Here is a 26165-nt window from a genome sequence, read left to right as displayed (position 1 = left end):
TCACTAGCATCTTCCTCCACCTCCTCTGCTTACCTCATCTCTTGGCTGACTGTGGGTTGACAGTAAGTGGGATCTCCAACCTCATCATCATCACCCTGTGTGTTATCACACCCGTCGTCCTCAGAGCCAACCTGCTCCTGCCCTGACAAAAAACTAAAGTTGTCGCTCCAATCAGGTATTTGAGTCTTATCATCGTCTTCCTCATTGTCTCCACCAACAGGAGTTACAGTTTGGGAATGAGGGTCTACATTATGGTCAGAACCTTCTGCGTCTGGTCCTGGATCCGACTCATAAAGATTCTGGGCATCAGTGCAGATCATTTCCTCGTCTGGATTCACAGAAGCGCTGGAGTCGACCTCTGATTCCCAGGCTATAGTATGAGTAAACAGCTCTGCAGACTCAACCATCTGTTCTACCTCATACTCAGACGGGCAGCTGGAGATTTGGGAGCTGTGAGGAAGCAAGTGCGATTTGGGTGACACCTTTGAGGACTGGAGTATTTGTGATGTTGAAGTTGATGTGGAGGAGAGCCCACTTAAAGGAGCACTTGATATCCGTTGAAGCACCTGCTGTTTTTGTGCCTCATCTGGAATTTGTAGCGATTGGCGTGGCCGTAAGAAAGGGATCTTATCACATTGTCCGCTAAAAGAAGTAGACATTTTAGTTTGGCTGGAAGATGGTCTTTCTTCTGCAGATGTTACTGTTGCTTTAACACCTACCCCACGGACACAACCTTTTTTCCCCTTCCCAACACGCCTATTCCCCTTTCCACCAGCAGCAGGCCTTTTTCCACTCATTTTGGTGGTTAACTAATAGTGTTGAGCCACCCCCGTAGTGTTCGAGTTCGGTTCGGTTCGTCGAACACCCGTGTGTTCGCCGAACTGTTCGTCGAACTGTTCGTCGAACACCTTCGAACACCGTTAAAACCAATGGCAGGCAAACAAAAACACATAGAAACACATAGAAAACACCTTCAAAGGTGTCCAAAAGCTGACAAACTGCTCAGAAGACACAACTAACACATGGAAAAGTGACAAGTACATATAGTCATGCGAAAATAAAAGAGGTGGAGGAGTAAAAGGAGGGGGAGACACAGATATAGGCATGTCATGCCCTTCTAAAATCCAAAAAGTGAGAAGCCGACACGGCCAGTCCGCTCCTGCCCGTGCCACCTCCGTGTCGCCGGGTTTGTGCCAGAGCCGCGGTGAACCCTGACGGCCAGCCCCCCTCTCCCAATACTGGTGCCTGTCCGCTGGTGGGTCGAGCGAGCCCCCCTGTGGTGGAGGCAGCTCTAAGCTTTTTAATTTAAATTGTCTCTCTAATTTGAATGAATACACTTTAAATCCATTTACAAGGATCTATTGGAGGGCAAGTCTCATGCCAGCAGCCGCGTAATTCCAGCTCCAGTAGCGTCCACTAAAGCTGCTGCAGTTATAAAGCTTTTATAAGGATCGAGCTCGGCTGTCCACCGCAAGGCATCCTACTGCCAGTCCCAGCCCCTATGCCTTGGGGTGCCTCCTGATGCTCTTCACTGAGTATCCCATGGTCCCGAAGCATTTCCTTTGAAAAAATTAAGTGTTTAAACTACAGGTGGTGTAGCTTGCTTAAAAGCCGGGATAATCCGCTGACTAGCAGACACTGCTACTAGGCACAAAGTATTTCCTGGGCTAGATGCAGTTAAAAATTTGTAATTAGATACTCTCGTTGGATGCTGAGAAAGCATTCCATAGAGTCTCCTGGCACGCCATATATGATTCTCTTAAAAAGCTTGGGGTAGGGGTCTAGGGGACCCTTTTATAGCCAAAATCACGGCCCTGTATCGCAATACGTCACCTAGGCTGAAGATAAATGGAACTGTAGCACCCTGAGGGCTCGGTTGCTACAGACGTATTGCACCTCACCCAGAGGTGTGATATCTCACTCTCAGGTAAGGATGGAGTGTGGATCAGGACCCGACACCTGCATGCATTACACCACATTGCAGTGGGGCAGGGCGACCAATATGCCCCTGAGATGGGCACGACAGTCCCTGTCCCTGGCTGGAGTGGGGGGAGGGAACACTGAGGAAGGGGAACCCTGTAGTGCAGGAGCAGGCAGGAAGCAGTTCCTGGGTGCATTGAGAAGGGAGTATAAAAGGTGGGCACCATCTTAGTTCAGTGCAGAGAAGTCTGAGCAGAAGTGGCAGGGAGCAGGGGCTCTGCATGAGCTCTGCTCCGGAGGCGGGCCTAGTAACAGAGGCCCAGGCCTGGAAGAGGGAGAAGGAAGGAAGAGGAGCGGAGAAGGCTCCAGGAACGAGGAATGAAGGGATCCCAGGGGTGCGGACGGGCGAGTCGCCACCGCACGCCCGAATCCACCTGCGTGGAGGGGTCAGGCCAAAGGGGGAGACCGGTCCCCGAACTAGTGGAGGCAGGAAACGACCCTCAGCTAGAAACCGGAGGCTCTGACATTTTATGTGGCGCAGCCCCTCGCTACACCCGCTAGGAAGGCACCACATAGGGTCAGGGAAACTGGCGCCAAGTTTACCAAGAGGAGGCCCGAGGCAGCCGGACAGAAGTGTTGGTAAGAAAGGCCAGACAAAGGACACACAAAGGGGGTCCTGTGAAGTGCTCCAAAGTTATCTGGGAGTTGTCTGAGCCCCTCACCTGGTGAGCACAGTACGACGTGGGCAGCCGTTACCTGCAGACGTGGTCTGGATAATAAGAACTGTGAGTAAAGGCCCTGGACTGCATCACTGACTCCGTGTCGTTACTGCTGCTGCCCTGCACCATCACCCCCATCCTCCGCATACACTGCCCTGAGGCTATACTCCTCCCGTGGGGAGTTATGCTACGCACTGCTGCACCCACAACACCAGCCTCAGCGGTCTGCCCTGTAGCGGCGGTTCACTCTGACCGCAATCCACGGGTGGCGTAGTCGGACATTTAAACATCAAAACCACATAAATAGTTCCGCCACTGGTTTGACCGCCCTGAGCCACGGAACCGGGTCGCCGCCACGAAGACTACAACCACCAGCATCCACCAAAAAGGGTCCGGCTCCGGGTGTCCCAAGGCCCAGGGGGTGCGTCAGAACATTTTCATCACCTTTCACAATCACCAATGGGACAAGGCAGGGATGTCCTCTGTCCCCTCTCTTATACATCCTAGTGACGGAGCACCTGCTCTCATCAATTCGCCATAACCCCAATATTAGGTGGATTGAGGTGGGAGGCACCGAGTACAAGTGCTCTCTATTTGCTGATGATGTCCTAGTATATATCACTCAATCACATATATCCATCCATGCTGTTATGGCTGAAATAGATCACTTTGTTACATGGTAAAATTTTAAAATCAATGCAGCGAAGTCTGAGGCCCTCGATGTCTCCCTCCCCAAATCCATATAGGATTCCATCCAGTCCAACTTTCCCTTTGCCTGGCCCTCACAGGGTATCAAATACTTAGGAATTCCTATTCATAGAGACCTCTCCCATCTATGTTATCTTAATTTTGGGCCCTTTATTGAACAATTCCATACAGACCACGGTTGGCAAGTTAGAACTGTAAGATTCACTACGTGAACCGCTGGTGTTTTGTGGAAAAGCACATGTACACCGCGTTCCAAATTATTATGCAAAAAGTGTTTAGGAGTGATAAGGGAAGAATTTGCTTGTTTGTCAGTTAAACTCATTGATGGTGATGTGTGTCAGGGCTCTTTATATCACTGTAAGCAATTGCAGACACCTGTGCTAATTAGTTTGGCAGGTGTGTCCAATGAAAGGCAAGACTACTTAAGAAGGCTCTCTCAAATTATTAAGCAGCCTACATTTTCTGCCAAAATGGGAAAGAAAAAGGATGTGTCGGCTGCTGAGAAGCAACAAATTGTGGAGTGTTTAGGTCAAGGCATGACTACAATCAACATTGTGCGATGATCAGGATGAAGTGTCTTGGCAATCAAGAAGTATGTAGCTGATTCACAGTACACACGTGTGCGTGCTGATAAGGGCAAATTGAGGACTCTTTCCTACAGGCAATTACGTCAGGTTGAAAGAGCAGCGGCAAAAAAGCCTTGTCATAGCAGCCGACAAGTTTTTGAAGCTGCTTGTGCCTCCAACGTCCCCCGAACAACAAGATGCAGGGTCCTTCAGAGGTTTGCAGCTGTGCATACGCCATCCTGTCGACCTCCTCTATCCACTTCACACAAGCAGAAACGGCTCCAGTGGGCCAAACATTACATGAAGACTGATTTCAAAACTGTTTTGTTCACGGATGAGTGCCATGCAGCGCTCGATGGTCCAGATGGATGGAGTGGAGGATGGCTGGTTGATGGACACCCCACGCAAACACGGCTACAGCGCCAACAAGGAGGAGGTGGAGTAATGTTTTGGGCTGGAATCATGGGGAGAGAGATTGTCGGCCCCTTTAGGATCCCTGAAGGCGCTAAAGATGAACTCCATAATGTATGTGGATTTTCTCAAACAGCACTTCCTGCCATGGTTCAAGAAGAACCGTGTATTTCACAGCAAGATAATTTTTCTGCATGATAATGCACCATCTCATGCTGCACATAAAACATCTGCATCTCTGGCTGATATGGGCATAAAAGGGGACAAACTTATGGTGTGACCCCCATGCTCTCCTGACCTCTACCCCATTCAGAACCTTTGGAGCATCATTAAAAGGAGTGTCTATGATGGCGGGAGGCAGTTCACATCTAAGCAACAGCTCTGGGAGGGTATTCTGTCCTCATGCAAAACAATTGAAGCAGAAACCATCCAAAACCTGACAAATTCAATGGACGAGAGAGTTCAGAAGCTCCTTTCGAACAAGGGGTCCTATGTGAAAATGTAACATCACCTAGAATAAAGTTTTGAGTTGAAAACTGTTTGATTTCAGTTTCTAACAACCTGCTAATGCTTATAATTTCAAAAATGACCATTTTTTTGGTCTTTATTAAAATGAAAAGGTTGATCGAAAAGTTTGGGGGATCTAAGAGTGTGGCAACCCTGTAGTCATGATTACTTCGAATTCTGACAATATGAGGGTCATGCTGCAGGTAGTGCAGCAAGAAGGCACTTATGTGTCTTGCGCATCTCGGAGCCCCAAAATTATTTTCCGGGCTAGATGCAGCTAAAAATTATTTTTAATTTTAAATCTGGTGGAGCTTATTATAGATGGCCTAATAGGATCAGTGCTGCACACTGCTACAAAGCCCAAATTATTTTCCAGTCAAGATACAGATAAACATGATTAGTAATTTGAAAGCTTAAAACGTTTGGTAGGGTGATTTTAACCAATCATCAAGCTTTTACTCTCCCCAGGATGACACAGGGGTAGAAAAGTCATTTCGGATCCATGATTTGTTCATCTTTATGAACGTGAGTCTGTCTACATTATCAGTGGAGAGCCGCGTGCGCTTATCTGTCAGCACACCACCAGCAGCGCTGAACACACGTTCAGACAGAACGCTGGCTGCGGGGCATGACAAGATCTCCAAGGCGTAAGTGGCTAGCTCCGGCCATTTATCCAGATTGGAAGCCCAAAAAGAGCAAGGGTCCATTGACATAGTCGTGGCTTCAATGTTTACTTGGAGATACTCCTGTACCATCGTCTCTAGGCGTTGACTATGTGTCCGACTTCTTGTCTCCTGTGGCCTTGCAAAGGATGGGCTAAAAAAGTGGTGAAATGATTCCGCAAAATTGATGTTACCAGCAGATACTGTGGTTCTGTTACGGTTTGAGTGCTGAACACTTGACGGTCCCACGGTTGGCAAGTTGGAACTGTGAGATTCACTACGTGCACCACTGGTATTTTGTGGAAAAGCACATGTAAGATTCTGCAACAGTCTCTGCTGATACTCCTGCATGCGTGCATCCCTTTCTATGGCAGGAATAATTTCGGCAAATTTACTTTTGTACCGGGGATCTAACAGTGTGGCAACCCAGTAGTCAGGATTATTTCTAATTCTCACAATTCGAGGGTCATGTTGCAGGTAGTGCAGCAAGAAGGCACTCATGTGTGTTGCGCATCCAGGAGCACCAAGTCCCTGTTGTGTTGGTGGCGAGGTAACAATCATGCTTCCTTCCTCTGTCCTCTCCCCCCAACCTCGCACAACAGAAATGTGATCAAGGTCTCCCTCATCTGATGAGTCTTCCATCAGTTCGTCCTCCACTTCTTCCTGGGCTCCTGCACCTTCCTCACTAGTTTGGCTGCTACCATGCGCCCTGGTAAAACCATCTCCCCCACCCTCACATGCCTGCCGCCTTGGTGCTGCCGACCTTCTGGACCTTGCAGATGTTAGCCCTTCCGCATACAACTCCTCCTCCTCTACTTCCTCCACCTCCTCTTGTGCCACCACCTGACTCCGAATTCTGTTTAACATGTGCTCCAGCATGTAAATCACCGGAATAGTCATGCTGATAATGGCATCGTCAGCACTAAACATCTTCGTCGCCATTTCAAAACTGTGCAGAAGGGTGCATAGGTCCCTGATCTGAGACCACTCCTCCAGCGTGATTTGCCCCACCTCTGAATCTCGTTGGCCCAGGCTATACGTCAGAACGTATTCTACCAGGGCTTGTCGGTGCTGCCACAGTCGCTGCAACATGTGCAGAGTTGAATTCCACCGGGTAGGCACATCGCATTTTAGCCGGTGAAGTGGCAGGCCCAACGACTTCTGTAGAGATGTAAGTCGCTGAGCTGCGGGATGCGAACGGCGGAAGTGAGCACACAGCGACCGTGCCATCTGCAGAAGGCCATCTAGTCTGGGATAGTGGGCTAAAAATTTCTGGACAACCAGGTTCAACACGTGAGCCATACAAGGCACGTGTGTGACATTGCCCCGGCGAAGGGCCGCACCCAGGTTTGCAGCATTGTCGCACACGGCCTTCCCTGGTTTCAGGTCCAGTGGAGACAACCATTCATGAAATTGGTTCTCCAGAGCTGACCACAACTCCTCAGCTGTGTGACTCACATTTCCCAGACATTTCAATGTAAAAACCGCCTGATGACGTTGAGCCCTACTGCCAGCATAGTAAGGAGGTGTGCAGGATCCCTTCTGCGCAGTTAGAAAGCTTGTGGCATGACCAGACAGGCTTTGGGTGCAGGTGGAAGACCGAGAGGAGGTTGAGGAGGCAGAAGCAGTGGAGGAACTTTGACATAAAGAGGATTGACGCACAACTCGTGGGGACGGCAAGACTTGGACAGCAGTCCCTTGTCCTGCTGTCACCATAGTTACCCAGTGCCCAGTCAGCGACATGTAACGCCCCTGTCCATGCCTACTCGTCCAAGTGTCTGTGGTGAAATGCACCCTGTCACACACAGAGTTTCTGAAAGAAGCGGTGATGTTGTGTGCGACATGCTGGTGGAGCGCAGGCACACCTTTCTTTGAGAAGTAGTGCCGACTGGGCATCTGGTACTGGGGCACTGCGACGGACATAAGGTCTCGAAAATCCTCTGTGTCCACCAGGCGGAAAGGCAGCATTTCTGTAGCCAAGAGCTTGCAGATGGTGAAATTCAACCTCTTAGCTTTCTCATGGCTAGGAGGAAATGGTCTTTTACTTGTCCACATCTGAGGGACCGAGGGCTGGCTATTGTGCTTAGACGGGGTTGATAAGGGTGTCCCCGGCAAACTGCCGGTCTGTGAGGAAGATGCAGGCGGACATGTTAGGTTGCCTTCATCCAAAGGTGGTGCTATCGATGTCGGACAGCGCTCAACACCAGCTGGTGTTACCACCTCCAAAGAAAATGATGACCTGCCAATCACGCTGGCTGTTGCGGGTAAAGAGGTGGCAGGTCTGCGCCCCAAAACAGGTGTGACTGCTGTCCCCCCAGTCACAGAGGATGAAGAGGCCGCGGATGCACAAGATATGGCAGACGGTGGTTGGCCCGGCCGGCTAGGCCGCATTGTAGCACACTGAGCTTCCCATTGCAACTTATGCTTCATGTCCATGTGCCGGTTCATGCATGAAGTACTCAAACTATGTATTTTTTGGCCTCTACTTAGCTTTTGCTGACAAATGTTACAGATAACACGAGTTGGGTCATCTTTATCGATCTGAAAAAATGCCCAGGCTATGCAAGGCTTAGCACCCATGTGACCTGAAGAGCCACCACGACTTGTGGTGAGAGGCAGAGTTGTGTTTGAGGATGCAGTTGTTGACGTGCTTCCAGTACTACGTCTCTGTCCAGGAAGGCGCAACCTGACCTCGTCGTCACTAGCATCTTCCTCCACCTCCTCTGCTGACCTCATCTCTTGGCTGACTGTGGGTTGACAGTAAGTGGGATCTCCGACCTCATCATCATCACCCTGTGCGTTATCACACCCGTCGTCCTCAGAGCCAACCTGTTCCTGCCCTGACAAAAAACTAAAGTTGTCGCTCCAATCGGGTATTTGAGTCTTATCATCGTCTTCCTCATTGTCTCCACCAACAGGAGTTACAGTTTGGGAATGAGGGTCTACATTATGGTCAGAACCTTCTGCATCTGGTCCTGGATCCGACTCATAAAGATTCTGGGCATCAGTGCAGATCATTTCCTCGTCTGGATTCACAGAAGCGCTGGAGTCGACCTCTGATTCCCAGGCTACAGTATGAGTAAACAGCTCTGCAGACTCAACCATCTGTTCTACCTCATACTCAGACGGGCAGCTGGAGATTTGGGAGCTGTGAGGAAGCAAGTGCGATTTGGGTGACACCTTTGAGGACTGGAGTATTTGTGATGTTGAAGTTGATGTGGAGGAGAGCCCACTTAAAGGAGCACTTGATATCCGTTGAAGCACCTGCTGTTTTTGTGCCTCATCTGGAATTTGTAGCGATTGGCGTGGCCGTAAGAAAGGGATCTTATCACATTGTCCGCTAAAAGAAGTAGACATTTTAGTTTGGCTGGAAGATGGTCTTTCTTCTGCAGATGTTACTGTTGCTTTAACACCTACCCCACGGACACAACCTTTTTTCCCCTTCCCAACACGCCTATTCCCCTTTCCACCAGCAGCAGGCCTTTTTCCACTCATTTTGGTGGTTAACTAATTCACAACTCTGGAGTTGTTTGCACAAAAAAACAATGGATGGTAACCGAGCAGAGCTGAGTGGCCAAACTGTGGTATTAGGCCAAAACTATTGGCTGGGTTAGATGCAGAAAAAAATTATTTTGAATTTGCAACCTGATGGAGGTCAGTATAGATGGACTAATAGAGAAAGTCCGACAAACTACTAGAAGGCCAAATATTTTTTCAGAGGTAGATGCAGAAAAAAATATATTCAGTTTGCAACCTGATGAAGGTTAGTATAGATGGACTAATACAACAAGTCCCGCACACAGCTAGAAGCCCAAATATTTTTTCAGAGGTACTGTAGATGCAGATAAAAATTATTTTTAATTTGCAACCTGATGGAGGTCAGTATAGATGGACTAATAGAGAAAGTCCGACACACTACTAGAAGGCCAAATATTTTTTCAGAGGTAGATGCAGAAAAAAATATATTCAGTTTGCAACCTGATGGAGGTCAGTATAGATGGACTAATACAACAAGTCCCACACACAGCTAGAAGCCCAAATATTTTTTCAGAGGTACTGTAGATGCAGATAAAAATTAGTTTTAATTTGCAACCTGATGGAGGTCAGTATAGATGGACTAATAGAGAAAGTCCGACACACTACTAGAAGGCCAAATATTTTTTCAGAGCTAGATGCAGAAAAAAATATATTCAGTTTGCAACCTGATGGAGGTCAGTATAGATGGATTAATAGAACAAGACCCACACACAGCTAGAAGCCCAATATTTTTTCAGAGGTAGATGCAGAAAAACTATATTCAGTTTGCAAACTGATGGAGGTCAGTATAGATGGACTAATAGAACAAGTCCCACACACTGCTAGAAGCCCAAATATTTTTTCAGAGGTACTGTAGATGCAGATAAAAATTAGTTTTAATTTGCAACCTGATGGAGGTCAGTATAGATGGACTAATAGAGAAAGTCCGACACACTACTAGAAGGCCAAATATTTTTTCAGAGGTAGATGCAGAAAAAAATATATTCAGTTTGCAACCTGATGGAGGTCAGTATAGATGGACTAATAGAACAAGTCCCACACACTGCTAGAAGCCCAAATATTTTTTCAGAGGTACTGTAGATGCAGATAAAAATTAGTTTTAATTTGCAACCTGATGGAGGTCAGTATAGATGGACTAATAGAGAAAGTCCGACACACTACTAGAAGGCCAAATATTTTTTCAGAGGTAGATGCAGAAAAAAATATATTCAGTTTGCAACCTGATGGAGGTCAGTATAGATGGACTAATACAACAAGTCCCGCACACAGCTAGAAGCCCAAATATTTTTTCAGAGGTACTGTAGATGCAGATAAAAATTAGTTTTAATTTGCAACCTGATGGAGGTCAGTATAGATGGACTAATAGAGAAAGTCCGACACACTACTAGAAGGCCAAATATTTTTTCAGAGGTAGATGCAGAAAAAAATATATTCAGTTTGCAACCTGATGGAGGTCAGTATAGATGGACTAATACAACAAGTCCCACACACAGCTAGAAGCCCAACTATTTTTTCAGAGGTACTGTAGATGCAGATAAAAATTAGTTTTAATTTGCAACCTGATGGAGGTCAGTATAGATGAACTAATAGAAAGATGCTATGCCCAAAAGATTTTACTTCACTAGGTACAGTAAAAAAATTGGTATTCTATACACAGGTGGTATATCTTGCAACACAGATAGGCTACTCACTCCGTGTGTGCGCTGCTGATAGGCTGACAGATTGCACCTCCCCACTGTAAATGCGGGAAAGAGAAAAAAAAATGGAGATCTTCATTGTTCCTGCAGAGATCCTTCCCCTGTCCCTCCCCCCACCCCGCTGTACACTCAAACTGCGTATTAACATTAATTTTCATCATTACTGAGAAAAAATCCAGTTATGATTTTGGTGCACGAACAGTTATCGAACATAACCTCGAACAGCCGAATTTTTCTCAAATTGTTCGTGTTCGCCGAACGGCTCGAACACCGCCCAAAACAGCTCGAATTTGAGATTGGCGAACAGTTCGAGTAGAACAACGCTCATCTCTATTAACTAATTCACAACTCTGGAGTTGTTTGCAGAAAAAAACAATGGATGGTAACCGAGCAGAGCTGAGTGGCCAATCTGTGGTATTAGGCCAAAACTATTGGCTGGGTTAGATGCAGAAAAAAATTATATTCAATTTGCAACCTGATGGATGTCAGTATAGATGGACTAATACAACAAGTCCCACACACAGCTAGAAGCCCAATATTTTTTCAGAGGTAGATGCAGAAAAAAATATATTCAGTTTGCAACCTGATGGAGGTCAGTATAGATGGACTAATACAACAAGTCCCACACACAGCTAGAAGCCCAATATTTTTTCAGAGCTAGATGCAGAAAAAAATATATTCAGTTTGCAACCTGATGGAGGTCAGTATAGATGGACTAATACAACAAGTCCCACACACAGCTAGAAGCCCAATATTTTTTCAGAGGTACTGTAGATGTAGAAAAAAATATATTCAGTTTGCAACCTGATGGAGGTCAGTATAGATGGACTAATACAACAAGTCCCACATACAGCTAGAAGGCCAATGTTTTTTCAGAGGTACTGTAGATGCAGAAAAAAATATATTCAGTTTGCAACCTGATGGAGGTCAGTATAGATGGACTAATACAACAAGTCCCACACACAGCTAGAAGCCCAAATATTTTTTCAGAGGTACTGTAGATGCAGATAAAAATTATTTTTAATTTGCAACCTGATGGAGGTCAGTATAGATGGACTAATAGAGAAAGTCCGACACACTACTAGAAGGCCAAATATTTTTTCAGAGCTAGATGCAGAAAAAAATTATATTCAGTTTGCAACCTGATGGAGGTCAGTATAGATGGATTAATAGAACAAGACCCACACACAGCTAGAAGCCCAATATTTTTTCAGAGGTAGATGCAGAAAAAAATATATTCAGTTTGCAACCTGATGGAGGTCAGTATAGATGGACTAACAGAGAAAGTCCCACACACTACTAGAAGGCCAAATATTTTTTCAGACCTAGATGCAGAAAAAAATTATATTCAGTTTGCAACCTGATGGAGGTCAGTATAGATGGACTAATACAACAAGTCCCACACACAGCTAGAAGCCCAAATATTTTTTCAGAGGTACTGTAGATGCAGATAAAAATTATTTTTAATTTGCAACCTGATGGAGGTCAGTATAGATGGACTAATAGAGAAAGTCCGACACACTACTAGAAGGCCAAATATTTTTTCAGAGCTAGATGCAGAAAAAAATTATATTCAGTTTGCAACCTGATGGAGGTCAGTATAGATGGATTAATAGAACAAGACCCACACACAGCTAGAAGCCCAATATTTTTTCAGAGGTAGATGCAGAAAAAAATATATTCAGTTTGCAACCTGATGGAGGTCAGTATAGATGGACTAACAGAGAAAGTCCCACACACTACTAGAAGGCCAAATATTTTTTCAGAGCTAGATGCAGAAAAAAATTATATTCAGTTTGCAACCTGATGGAGGTCTGTATAGATGGATTAATAGAACAAGACCCACACACAGCTAGAAGTCCAATATTTTTTCAGAGGTAGATGCAGAAAAAAATATATTCAGTTTGCAACCTGATGGAGGTCAGTATAGATGGACTAATACAACAAGTCCCACACACAGCTAGAAGCCCAATATTTTTTCAGAGGTAGATGCAGAAAAAAATATATTCAGTTTGCAACCTGATGGAGGTCAGTATAGGTGGACTAATAGAACAAGTCCCACACACTGCTAGAAGGTCAAATATTTTTTCAGAGCTAGATGCAGAAAAAAATTAGATTCAGTTTGCAACCTGATGGAGGTCAGTATAGATGGACTAATAGAATGATGCTATGCCCAAAAGATTTTACTTCACTAGGTGCAGTAAAAAAATTGGTATTCTATACACAGGTGGTATATCTTGCAACACAGATAGGCTACTCCACTGACTAACACACTCTGCAATAGGCCAAAAAGGAATAGCTTTGCTAGATTCAGCCAAATGCTGTGAAAAAAACTTGCACAGCACTGGCACAGACCTGCCTGGCAAAAACTGATAGGAACTCATGTAACCTAGTCCTGAAAAGGACTCCAATTACAATTAGTCTTTACTCCCACAACCTATCTATTTAAGAGCACAGACCTGCCTGATAAAAGTCGTAGGAAATGCTGTAACCTAGTCCTTAAAAGGACTGCAATCACAACTATTCCCTACTCCCAAGCTATCTGTATATTTGTGCGAAAATTGGCTTGAAATTAACAAGGTATAGCGCACACAGCAACATCGGTGCCGTCTAACACGCAGCTGCAGCAGTGAGAAAATGGTGGCGACGGGGAAAATGGCTTGGTCTTATAGGGCAAGGACATGTGACATACACTGCCAATGACACATGCCCTTGCTTGTGTGAAAAAAAGCACTTCGCTCCGTGTGTGCGCTGCTGATAGGCTGACAGACTGCACCTCCCCACTGTAAATGCGTGAAAGAGAAAAAAAAATGGAGATCTTCATTGTTCCTGCAGAGATCCATCCCCTTCCCCTCCCCCCACCCCGCTGTACACTCAAACTGCGTATTAACATTAATTTTCATCATTACTGAGAAAAAATCCAGTTATGATTTTGGTGCATGAACAGTTATCGAACATAACCTCGAACAGCCGAATTTTCCTCAAATTGTTCGTGTTCGCCGAACGGCTCGAACACCGCCCAAAACAGCTCGAATTTGAGATTGGCGAACAGTTCGAGTAGAACAACGCTCATCTCTACTTTTAACACTCCTGTGCGTCATTTTGAGAATCTGGTTATGCCTTTTGGTCTTACCAATGCTCCAGCATTTTTTCAGAATCTTATTAATGACATCCTTAGACCTTTAATCGGCAAAAATGTGGTTGTGTATTTGGATGACATTCTGATTTATTCGCCTGATCTGGAGTCTCATTGTCGGAGCGTACGTGAGGTATTACAGTTATTAATGGACAATTCGCTTTTTGCTAAGCTGGAGAAATGTGAGTTCGCTGTACAGAGAATTCGTTTTTTGGGCTACATTATCTCCAGTGAAGGTTTTGAGATGGACCCGGTTAAAGTTCAAGCTGTGCAGGAATGGCCTAGGCCTATTGGTTTGAAATCGATACAGAGGTTTTTGGGTTTCGCCAATTATTACAGAAAATTCATAAAAAAAATTTCTATTATTGTTAAACCGCTGACCGATCTCACCAGGAAAGGTGCTAATGCTGTTCAGTGGACTTCTGAGGCCATTGAAGCTTTTGTGTTTCTAAAGGAGAGGTTCACCTCTGCTCCCATCCTTATGCAGCCTGATGTGACTAAGCCGTTTTTGGTTGAGGTTGATGCTTCTTCGGTGGGGGTCGGTGCGGTGTTGTCTCAGGAAAACAAGGATGGAGTACATCCCTGTGCCTTTTTTTCAAAAAAATTTTCTGAGACTGAACTTAATTACGATATTGGTAATCGGGAATTGCTGGCGATTAAACTCGCATTTGAACACTGGCGTCACCTCTTGGAAGGTGCTGAATTTCCCATTCAGGTTTTCACTGATCATAAAAATCTGATCTATCTTGATGCTGCCAAGCGCTTGAATGCCCGTCAGGCTAGGTGGGCACTTTTTTTCTCGCGGTTTAATTTTTCCGTTACTTACATCCCGGGTACCAAGAATGTTAAAGCGGATGCTTTGTCTCGCAGCTTTTCTCCCATGGTCGGTGTTGAGGAGGAATAGGAGAGCATTTTACAAGAAGGTGTTGTGATTGCTGCTTTGGACTCCGTTTTAGAGGATGAGATTCTTAAAGCTCAGGAGAATGCCCTATCTAACACTCCCCATGGGAGGTTGTTTGTGCCTAGGACCTTTAGGAGAGATTTGTTTGTTGAGTGTCATGAGTCTCGGTTGGCAGGTCATCCAGGAATTTCTGAGACCAAGAGACTTGTGGGTCGCAGTTTTTGGTGGCCTGGATGGCAGAAGGAAGTCATTAAGTGGGTGCGCCAATGTACTGTGTGTGCTAGATCCAAGTCTTCGCATGCTCCTGCTGCGGGGTTGCTTTGCCCTCTGGAGGTTCCTAGTGCACCTTGGACACATCTGGCTATGGACTTTATTACTGACCTTCCCCCCTCTGAAGGTTTCACGGTCATCTGGGTGGTCGTGGACCGTTTTAGCAAGATGTGTCACTTGGTTCCCTTCATCAAACTGCCTTGCGCTAAGACACTCGCTAAGGCCTTTGTCAAGGAAATTGTCAGACTACATGGTGTTCCTACTGACATTGTTTCTGATAGAGGACCTCAGTTCGTGGCTCGTTTTTGGCGTGCCTTTTGTGACAGGTTGGGAGTTCATTTGTCGTTTTCATCTGGATATCATCCTGAGTCTAATGGACAGACAGAAAGGAAGAACTAGGATGTTGAGCAGTTCTTGCGTTATTTTGTGGCAGACAATGAAGAGGGGTGGTCTGAGTTTCTGCCACTTGCTGAATTTGCTCTTAACAACCATACATCCTCTTCTGCTGGGTGTTCGCCTTTTTTTTGTTGTTCTGGGAGACATCCGTCTTTTGGGTCATTCTCCAAATTGGTTTCGGCTGTGCCTGAGGAGGAGAGTTTTTCCGGTGATTTGGAGAGAGTTTGGACGGATGTGCGTGGTAATCTTCAGGAGGCTAACAAAAAATCTAAGAGGTACTTTGATAGGAAACGGCAAGAGGTTTTGTTTGCTGTTGGTGACATGGTTTGGTTGTCCTCTAAGAATCTTCGATTGAGGATTCCTTCTAAAAAATTGGGTCCCAAGTTCGTAGGGCCCTTTAAGGTGCTTCAGATAGTTAACCAATCTGCTGTTAAGTTGGAGGTTCCCACGTCCTGGAAGATTAACCCGGTGTTTCATGTTTCTCTGTTGAAAAAAGCTGATGTGTCTGATGGTGACGCCTCTGCCACTGTTCCTCCGGTGGTGGAGGACGGGGAATATGAAATTTCCCGCATCCTAAATTCTAGACGGTATAGAGGGAGTTTGCAGTATCTCGTCGCTTGGAAGGGTTTCGGACCTGAGGATAACTCATGGGTGAGGGCGGATGCTGTTTCTGCTTCCAGACTTGTCAGAGCGTTTCACAGGAGGTTTCCTGGTAAGCCTGGGCCTAGGGGATCCGGAGGATCCTCTTAGAAGAGGGGGTACTGTTAGAACTCTCCTGTTAGTTTTTTTTTTAGTTTTCTGGTCACATGACCATTTTTGCCTATTTAATCTGGCTCCGCCCTCCTGGTCTTGCTGGACTTCATTGTATTTACTACTCTTGAGCTAGCTTGGTGCTCTGTTGCCGTTCTCTGTTAGTTTTGCTAGGTCTTCTGACCTCTATGCTTTTTGTTGTGTGTTTGTCTTTGACTGCTACTATTTCTGCTAGCAGGTGTCCAACTTATCCCAGTCCCTAGTTCTTGTAGGGATCCCTCCCTCACATCTATAGGTCTTCGTTCAGACTTAGTGTTGAGCATTCCGATACTGAAATATCGGGTATCGGCCGATATTCGCGGTATCGGAATTCCGATACTTAATTCCGATACTATTGCAATATCGTATACCGGAATCGGAAGTTCCCATAATGCAATGAGACATTTTCATTTTATTCAGCCAATGAGGATCCTAAGAAGTGTGGGCACATCCTGTTAGGCATGTAGGCATCTTAACTAATGGCATGGCTGTGATTGGCTGCTGAAATGATGTCATGATGCACTATAAAAGCCACCGCCGCCATTTTGAGCTCACTCTGCTGTGAATTCAGTTAGGGATAGGACGCTGTTGTTCTGAGGGACAGTTTTAGCTACCTATTTGCTCTATACTGCTTTACCCAAGCTACTTTCTAAATCACTGTGCCTTGCAGTGCTAGTGCACAGTTCCCTGTGCTGTTCACCGCTATCTGCAAGGTCTGTGTGTGTGAGTGCAGCTCACCCTGTAGTGTGTGCTTCAGCCAAGTCTGGTTGTAGTGCACTCAGTGTGTGTCACTGCCTCATACATTGTCCTTTTTAGCCAATTCATAATTTTTCCTGATATCTCCTATTAGTGTGGTGGTTCCATCTGTATTCAGCTAAATTGGTTCCAAACACACTATATAGGAGTAGATAGAGAAATTTTTTTCCGTCTTGCAGCACTAGTGCACAGTGCTCTGCATCTGTACTGTTCACCGCTGTCTGCAAGGTCTGGTGTGTGAGTGCAGCTCACCCTGTAGTGTGTGCTTCAACCCCGTCTGGTTGTAGTGCACTCAGTGTGTGTCACTGCCTCATACATTGTCCTTTATTGCCAATTCATAATTTTTCCTGATATCTCCTATTAGTGTGGTGGTTCCATCTGTATTCAGCTAAATTGGTTCCAAACACACTATATAGGAGTAGATAGAGAATTTTTTTTCCGTCTTGCAGCACTAGTGCACAGTGCTCTGCATCTGTACTGTTCACCGCTGTCTGCAAGGTCTGGTGTGTGAGTGCAGCTCACCCTGTAGTGTGTGCTTCAACCCCGTCTGGTTGTAGTGCACTCAGTGTGTGTCACTGCTTCATACATTGTCCTTTATTGCCAATTCATAATTTTTCCTGATATCTCCTATTAGTGTGGTGGTTCCATCCATATTCAGCTAAATTGATTCCAAACACACTATATAGGAGTAGATAGAGGAGCCTTTCTGCAGCATTGGGCCCTGCAGCCCCAGCCAGATTAGTATTAGCCTATTTTTTGCAGCCTCATCTATTGCATTGTAGGTTACATTCCTACATTGTAATAGCTACAAAAAGTTTGTGATACTATCGTTATTACATCTTTAGGCACATCCAGTGTCTTTTTGTGACAAAAAAAACCTAAATAAAGTTCACCAAACACTCCACTTTACAGTTGTGTAGGCCACATTAGCTCATATTAAAGTCTAGTCCACACTTTATAAAATTAGTGTTTCTTATACCTGTTAGCAGCTGTTCAGGAATAAGCACACTAAGCCCTTAGTACTTTTCTGCCTATCTTTATCAGTCTACCAAGATGAAGAAGGCAGGGAGTAAGGCATGTGGTCGTGGTCGTGGGCGTGGGCGTGGAGTTTCTGCAGGGAGAGGACGTGAGGATTCTGTGCCTGCAGGGAGAGGACGTGGGGATTCTGTGCCTGCTGCGGGCACCAGTGACTCAGCATCCCCCAGTTTTACCAGGGAACAGTCCTTTATGCGCAGCTTTGTAGGAGCTAGCCGTACCCCACTGCTGCGCGAGGACCAAATTGAAGCCGTTGTCGGATGGATGGCAGCTAACGCATCGACTTCAATTAGTTCCAGATCCTCTCAGGTCCTGAGCACTGAAGAGCACCCATCTGTCTCTTCACCACCTGCCAAATTGCCCAGGCAGTCAGAGAGCCCTGGACAGGAGCCATCTCTACTTCTGTTCTCTGAATCTCTTGGCTTGGAAAGAGGGGGCCAGCCAAGCAGAATTCGAGAATTTGAAGAAGAGGTAGTATGCAGTGATGCGCAACCGTTTTGTCTCTCTGAATCTGAAGAGGCGGGTGGGCCAGTGCCTATGGTCAGCAGCACACCTCAGTACGCATCTGATGATGAGACTCAGGTGCCACTTTCTGGTGCGTACTGTGCTGTCGAGACTACCCAGGAGAAGCAGTTGTTTGAAGAGGGTGGTGTAGATGATGAGGTCCTTGACCCATCATGGCGTGAGGGACAGGAAGGTGGTGGGAGCAGCTCTGAGGAAGAGATTCCCCGAACGGCCCAAAAAGGAGGGAGAGGGAGGGGGCAGACTTGGTTGCCTGTAGCCTCCACTTCGGCACCCATTAGGAGCATGGCTCTTCCAAAATCCAAAGCGGGCGCTCCCAAGACTTGCAGTGCCTGGTCCTTTTTTGACACAGTTGCAGATGACATTTGCTTTGTCAAATGCAAGCTGTGTAATCAGAAGGTGAAAAGAGGGAAAAGTGTCAGCAACCTCAATACCACAAATATGTGGAAACATGTGCGGACCAAGCACGTGGTGGAGTTACACAAACACACTGAAGACCTAGGCCAACCTACAGCGCCACCTACCACCTCTTCAGCTCGTGTTGTAGCCTCTTCCTCCAGCTCACACACAGCTGGTTCGGCTTCCTCACAGGATCGCCATGGAAGAATCTCTGGCACTGTTGTACAGAGACACAGTGTAATTCCACCCACAGCACCACTTTCCCAGTCATCCTCACACTCCCAGGCCAGTCTACAGCCATCGTTAGCACAGGCATGGGAGAAAAGGCGCCCATACTCGGCAAACCACCCCCGAGCACAGGCTCTGAATGCTGGCATTGCTAAACTACTGGCCCTTGAAATGCTATCATTCAGGCTGGTGGAGACTGACACATTCCGTAACTTTATGGCATTGGCAGTCCCACAATACAACGTGCCCAGCCGCTTTTATTTCAGCAGGCAAGCCGTCCCTGCCCTGCAACATCATGTGGAGGGAAAAATTAAACATGCGCTACAAAACGCCGTCAGTAGCAAGGTCCACCTGACCACTGATGCGTGGACCAGTAAGCATGGACAGGGACGATACCTTTCCCTCACTGCCCATTGGGTAAATGTTGTGGAGCCGGGTACAGATCTTGAGAGTGGCGCTGTACGTGTTCTGCCAACTCCAAGGATTGCAGGAATCCAGTCTGTACACATTGACTCCTCCTCATACTCCAGTTCCTCTGAATCAGCGCTGCAGGAGCCGTCACGGTCTACCTCCACATCGACCCGTGAACGGTTACCTGTTATGATGACCGATATGAGCACAGCCGTGGCCAAACGTCAACAGGCCGTATTAAAATTGATTTCTTTGGGGAATCGAAGCCACACAGCGCAGGAGCTCTGGAATGCCATCAAGCAGCAGAGTGACGTGTGGTTTGTGCCAGCGAATCTCCAGCCAGGCATGGTAGTGTGTGACAATGGCCGAAATCTGGTGGCAGCTCTGGGCCTAGGCAACCTCACTCACATCCCATGTCTGGCACATGTGCTCAACTTGGTCGTGCAGAGTTTTTTGAGGGACTATCCGGATCTTGATGCACTGCTTCACAAGGTCCGCATAGAGTGCGCTCACTTGCGGCGTTCCAGCAATGCAAGATCACGCATTGCAGCTCTGCAGCGCCGATTATGTCTTCCGGAACATCGCATCATATGTGACCTACCCACCAGGTGGAATTCAACGTTACATATGTTGGAGAGGTTGTGTGAGCAGCAGGCAGCAGTAATGGAGTACCAGCTGCAGCAGGCGCAAACAAGTCGCAGTGCGCGCCGTTCACACTTCACCACCACTGAGTGGGCCTCTATGAAGGACATTTGCCACGTTTTGCGTGCCTTCGATTATTCCACGCGGATGGCGAGTGCAGATGATGCACTAGTCAGCATGACTATCCCCCTTATCTGCCTGCTTGAAAAAACACTGCAAGCACTAAGGGACGAGGTTTTGGAAGAGGTGGAGGATGAGGAGTCACAAATGCCATCTGCTTCTCTACAGTCTGCGCAACGTGGTTCCTCACAAAGGCCTAGGCAGGGGACACTTTGTGAGGAGGATGAGGAGGAGTCAATGGATGAGGAAGACATCTGTCCAGAGGAGGGAGGTACACAATGCTCTAGTAGTCAGTATCTAGAGCGAGGGTGGGGTGATGCAGAGCAGGCAGAGATCACGCCTCAAGCAGGGGACAGCGTTTCTTGGCCAGTTGGCAGTCTGCAGCACATGGTTGATTTCATGCTGCAGTGCCTCAGAAACGACCGCCGCATCGCCCACATTCTCAACACGGCTGATTATTGGGTGTCCACCCTCCTAGATCCTCGCTACCGGGACAACTTATAAAGCCTCATAACACCATTGAACCGGGAGCGTAAAATGCGGGAGTACCAAGACGCACTGGTGCATTCCATCATGTTCTCCATTCCAACCGAGAGCAGTGCTGCTAGTGCTTTACAAAGCAGCTCAGTGCGTCGAGGCAGTGGAGGAAGCTCTGCACAAAGAGGGAGCAGAAGCAGCGCCTCAGCACAAGGCAAGACCAGTATGGCCGAAATGTGGCAAAGTTTTGTGTCCCCGCCGCCACAAATGTCTACACCATCACAGACAGCTCCAGTCAGCAGGAGGCAACGTTTCCGTCAGATGGTGACAGACTACATGTCTTGCCCTCTTAGTGTACTCCCAGACGGCTCTTCTCCCTTCAAGTTTTGGGTCTGTAAGCTGGATACATGGCCAGAGCTTAGTCAGTAGGCACTGGAGGTGCTAGCTTGCCCTGCTGCTAGTGTATTATCGGAACGCGTCTTTAGTGCCGCAGGTGGTGTACTAACAGACCGTCGCATGCGACTATCCTCCGATAACGTTGACCGGCTTACTTTTCTCAAAATGAACAAGGCCTGGATCTCTCATGAATTTGCCAGTCCTCTTCCAGAATAAATAATTGGTTGGCAACAGTATCCAGGTCTCCTGTTCTGTTCATGTTTCTACCACCTGAACTGTAATCCCTGAGCTCCAACACCGCCAGTTGGCGCTCGGAAGTGCCGTCTGCACAGTCAACACTTGCTGCCGTGTTATTGGGGTTCAGTAACGTCAGCTGTTCTCCTGCTGTGCGGACGGCAATTTCTCCTGATTTGTCCACATCCACTGTACTACACATTTTAAAGTTGCTCCAATTACTCCTCTGGCTCCTCTGTTTTCATTCTTATCCCTGGGCTCCAGCACCGCCAGTTGGCGCTCGGAAGTGCTGTCTGCACAGTCAACACTTGCTACCATGTTATTGGGGTTCAGTAACGTCAGCTGTTCCCCTGCTGTGCGGACGGCAATTTCTCCTGCTCTGTCCACATTCTCACTACTACAGATTTTAAAGTTGCTCCAATTACACCTCTGGCTCCTCTGTTTTCATTCTTATCCCTGGGCTCCAGCACCGCCAGTTGGCGCTCGGAAGTGCCGTCTGCACAGTCAACACTTGCTGCGGTGTTATTGGGGTTCGGTAACGTCAGCTGTTCTCCTGCTGTGCGGACGGCAATTTCTCCTGATTTGTCCACATCCACTGTACTACACATTTTAAAGTTGCTCCAATTACTCCTCTGGCTCCTCTGTTTTCATTCTTATCCCTGGGCTCCAGCACCGCCAGTTGGCGCTCGGAAGTGCTGTCTGCACAGTCAACACTTGCTACCATGTTATTGGGGTTCAGTAACGTCAGCTGTTCCCCTGCTGTGCGGACGGCAATTTCTCCTGCTCTGTCCACATTCTCACTACTACAGATTTTAAAGTTGCTCCAATTACACCTCTGGCTCCTCTGTTTTCATTCTTATCCCTGGGCTCCAGCACCGCCAGTTGGCGCTCGGAAGTGCCGTCTGCACAGTCAACACTTGCTACCATGTTATTGGGGTTCAGTAACGTCAGCTGTTCCCCTGCTGTGTTCACGGCAATTTCTCCTGCTCTGTCCATATTCACTGTGCTACTTATTTAAAACTTGCTCCAATTACACCTCTGGCTCCTCCGTTTTTAGTATTTACCCTGGGCTCCAACACCGCCAGTTGGCGCTCGGAAGTGCTGTCTGCACAGTCAACACTTGCTGCCGTGTTATTGGGGTTCAGTAACGTCAGCTGTTCCCCTGCTGTGCGGACGGCAATTTCTCCTGCTCTGTCCACATTCTCACTACTACAGATTTTAAAGTTGCTCCAATTACACCTCTGGCTCCTCTGTTTTCATTCTTATCCCTGGGCTCCAGCACCGCCAGTTGGCGCTCGGAAGTGCCGTCTGCACAGTCAACACTTGCTGCCGTGTTATTGGGGTTCAGTAACGTCAGCTGTTCTCCTGCTGTGCGGACGGCAATTTCTCCTGCTTTGTCCACATCCACTGTACTACACATTTTAAAGTTGCTCGAATTACACCTCTGGCTCCTCTGTTTTCATTCTTATCCCTGGGCTCCAGCACCGCCAGTTGGCGCTCGGAAGTGCCGTCTGCACAGTCAACACTTGCTGCGGTGTTATTGGGGTTCGGTAACGTCAGCTGTTCCCCTGCTGTGTTCACGGCAATTTCTCCTGCTCTGTCCATATTCACTGTGCTACTTATTTAAAACTTGCTCCAATTACACCTCTGGCTCCTCCGTTTTTAGTATTTACCCTGGGCTCCAATACCGCTAGTTGCTGCTCAGAAGTGCCGTCTGCACAGTCAACGCTTGCTCCAGTGTTATTGGGATTCAGTAACGTCAGCTGATCCCCAGCTGTGTGTCCGGCAAATTCTCCTGCTTTGTCCACATCCACTGTAGTACGGATTTAAAACCTCCACCAAATACACCTCTGGCTCTTCTGTTTTTAGTATTTACCCTGGGCTCCAGCACCGCCAGCTGGTTCTCGGCAGTTCCATTGGCTCTTGTACCTTCTGCTACCCATCCGGGTTCCAGTACCGTCAGCTGGTTCTCGGCAGTGTCTTTGGCACGGGTACTCCCTCCTGCCCAGCCTGGTTCCAGCACGCCAGCTGTTTCCGGGTAGTGTCAACGTCACTTTGCCTCCAATGCGTTGTCCTGTCGTGTTGCGGTCGGGTTAGCCGACTCTATGGTGCCTGCAGTTTAGGTGACTCCTATGTGGGCTGCGGGATCTGGCAATGAAGGCTGGTTCCATAGTGCCAATAGGACAAGCACCCTCTGTAGGACTGTGGGTTTTGGTAACTGCGGCCGGCTCGCGGCCTTGAACTTTTTTTTTACATGGGTACCTTCTGCTACCCATCCGGGTTCCAGTACCGTCAGCTGGTTCTCGGCAGTGCCTTTGGATTAGGTGCCTCCTTCTCGGTATCCAAGTTCCACCAACGTCTGCTGGTCCTTGGTAGTGCTTTCTGGCACAGGTACCTCCTGCTTAGTAACCGAGTTCCAGTAACATCAGCTGGTCCTCGGTAGTTCCATTGGCTCTTGTACCTTCTGCTACCCATCCGGGTTCCAGTACCGTCAGCTGGTCCTCGGTAGTTCCATTTGCTCTTGTATCTTCTGCTACCCATCCGGGTTCCAGTACCGTCAGCTGGTTCTCGGCAGTGTCTTTGGCACGGGTACTCCCTCCTGCCCAGCCTGGTTCCAGCACGCCAGCTGTTTCCGGGTAGTGTCAACGTCACTTTGCCTCCAATGCGTTGTCCTGTCGTGTTGCGGTCGGGTTAGCCGACTCTATGGTGCCTGCAGTTTAGGTGACTCCTATGTGGGCTGCGGGATCTGGCAATGAAGGCTGGTTCCATAGTGCCAATAGGACAAGCACCCTCTGTAGGACTGTGGGTTTTGGTAACTGCGGCCGGCTCGCGGCCTTGAACTTTTTTTTTACATGGGTACCTTCTGCTACCCATCCGGGTTCCAGTACCGTCAGCTGGTTCTCGGCAGTGCCTTTGGATTAGGTGCCTCCTTCTCGGTATCCAAGTTCCACCAACGTCTGCTGGTCCTTGGTAGTGCTTTCTGGCACAGGTACCTCCTGCTTAGTAACCGAGTTCCAGTAACATCAGCTGGTCCTCGGTAGTTCCATTGGCTCTTGTACCTTCTGCTACCCATCCGGGTTCCAGTACCGTCAGCTGGTCCTCGGTAGTTCCATTTGCTCTTGTATCTTCTGCTACCCATCCGGGTTCCAGTACCGTCAGCTGGTTCTCGGCAGTGCCTTTGGATTAGGTGCCTCCTTCTCGGTATCCAAGTTCCACCAACGTCTGCTGGTCCTTGGTAGTGCTTTCTGGCACAGGTACCTCCTGCTTAGTAACCGAGTTCCAGTAACATCAGCTGGTCCTCGGTAGTTCCATTGGCTCTTGTACCTTCTGCTACCCATCCGGGTTCCAGTACCGTCAGCTGGTCCTCGGTAGTTCCATTTGCTCTTGTATCTTCTGCTACCCATCCGGGTTCCAGTACCGTCAGCTGGTCCTCGGTAGTTCCATTTGCTCTTGTATCTTCTGCTACCCATCCGGGTTCCAGTACCGTCAGCTGGTTCTCGGCAGTGCCTTTGGATTAGGTGCCTCCTTCTCGGTATCCAAGTTCCACCAACGTCTGCTGGTCCTTGGTAGTGCTTTCTGGCACAGGTACCTCCTGCTTAGTAACCGAGTTCCAGTAACATCAGCTGGTCCTCGGTAGTTCCATTGGCTCTTGTACCTTCTGCTACCCATCCGGGTTCCAGTACCGTCAGCTGGTCCTCGGTAGTTCCATTTGCTCTTGTATCTTCTGCTACCCATCCGGGTTCCAGTACCGTCAGCTGGTTCTCGGCAGTGTCTTTGGCACGGGTACTCCCTCCTGCCCAGCCTGGTTCCAGCACGCCAGCTGTTTCCGGGTAGTGTCAACGTCACTTTGCCTCCAATGCGTTGTCCTGTCGTGTTGCGGTCGGGTTAGCCGACTCTATGGTTCCTGCAGTTTAGGTGACTCCTATGTGGGCTGCGGGATCTGGCAATGAAGGCTGGTTCCATAGTGCCAATAGGACAAGCACCCTCTGTAGGACTGTGGGTTTTGGTAACTGCGGCCGGCTCGCGGCCTTGAACTTTTTTTTTACATGGGTACCTTCTGCTACCCATCCGGGTTCCAGTACCGTCAGCTGGTTCTCGGCAGTGCCTTTGGATTAGGTGCCTCCTTCTCGGTATCCAAGTTCCACCAACGTCTGCTGGTCCTTGGTAGTGCTTTCTGGCACAGGTACCTCCTGCTTAGTAACCGAGTTCCAGTAACATCAGCTGGTCCTCGGTAGTTCCATTGGCTCTTGTACCTTCTGCTACCCATCCGGGTTCCAGTACCGTCAGCTGGTCCTCGGTAGTTCCATTTGCTCTTGTATCTTCTGCTACCCATCCGGGTTCCAGTACCGTCAGCTGGTTCTCGGCAGTGTCTTTGGCACGGGTACTCCCTCCTGCCCAGCCTGGTTCCAGCACGCCAGCTGTTTCCGGGTAGTGTCAACGTCACTTTGCCTCCAATGCGTTGTCCTGTCGTGTTGCGGTCGGGTTAGCCGACTCTATGGTGCCTGCAGTTTAGGTGACTCCTATGTGGGCTGCGGGATCTGGCAATGAAGGCTGGTTCCATAGTGCCAATAGGACAAGCACCCTCTGTAGGACTGTGGGTTTTGGTAACTGCGGCCGGCTCGCGGCCTTGAACTTTTTTTTTACATGGGTACCTTCTGCTACCCATCCGGGTTCCAGTACCGTCAGCTGGTTCTCGGCAGTGCCTTTGGATTAGGTGCCTCCTTCT

The sequence above is a fragment of the Phyllobates terribilis genome, unplaced genomic scaffold, assembly GCF_046119375.1.
Source record: "Phyllobates terribilis strain yellow unplaced genomic scaffold, ASM4611937v1 Scaffold_13__5_contigs__length_258822181, whole genome shotgun sequence".
NCBI classification, from domain to species: domain Eukaryota; kingdom Metazoa; phylum Chordata; class Amphibia; order Anura; family Dendrobatidae; genus Phyllobates; species Phyllobates terribilis.
This window is presented reverse-complemented; position numbering follows the sequence as displayed.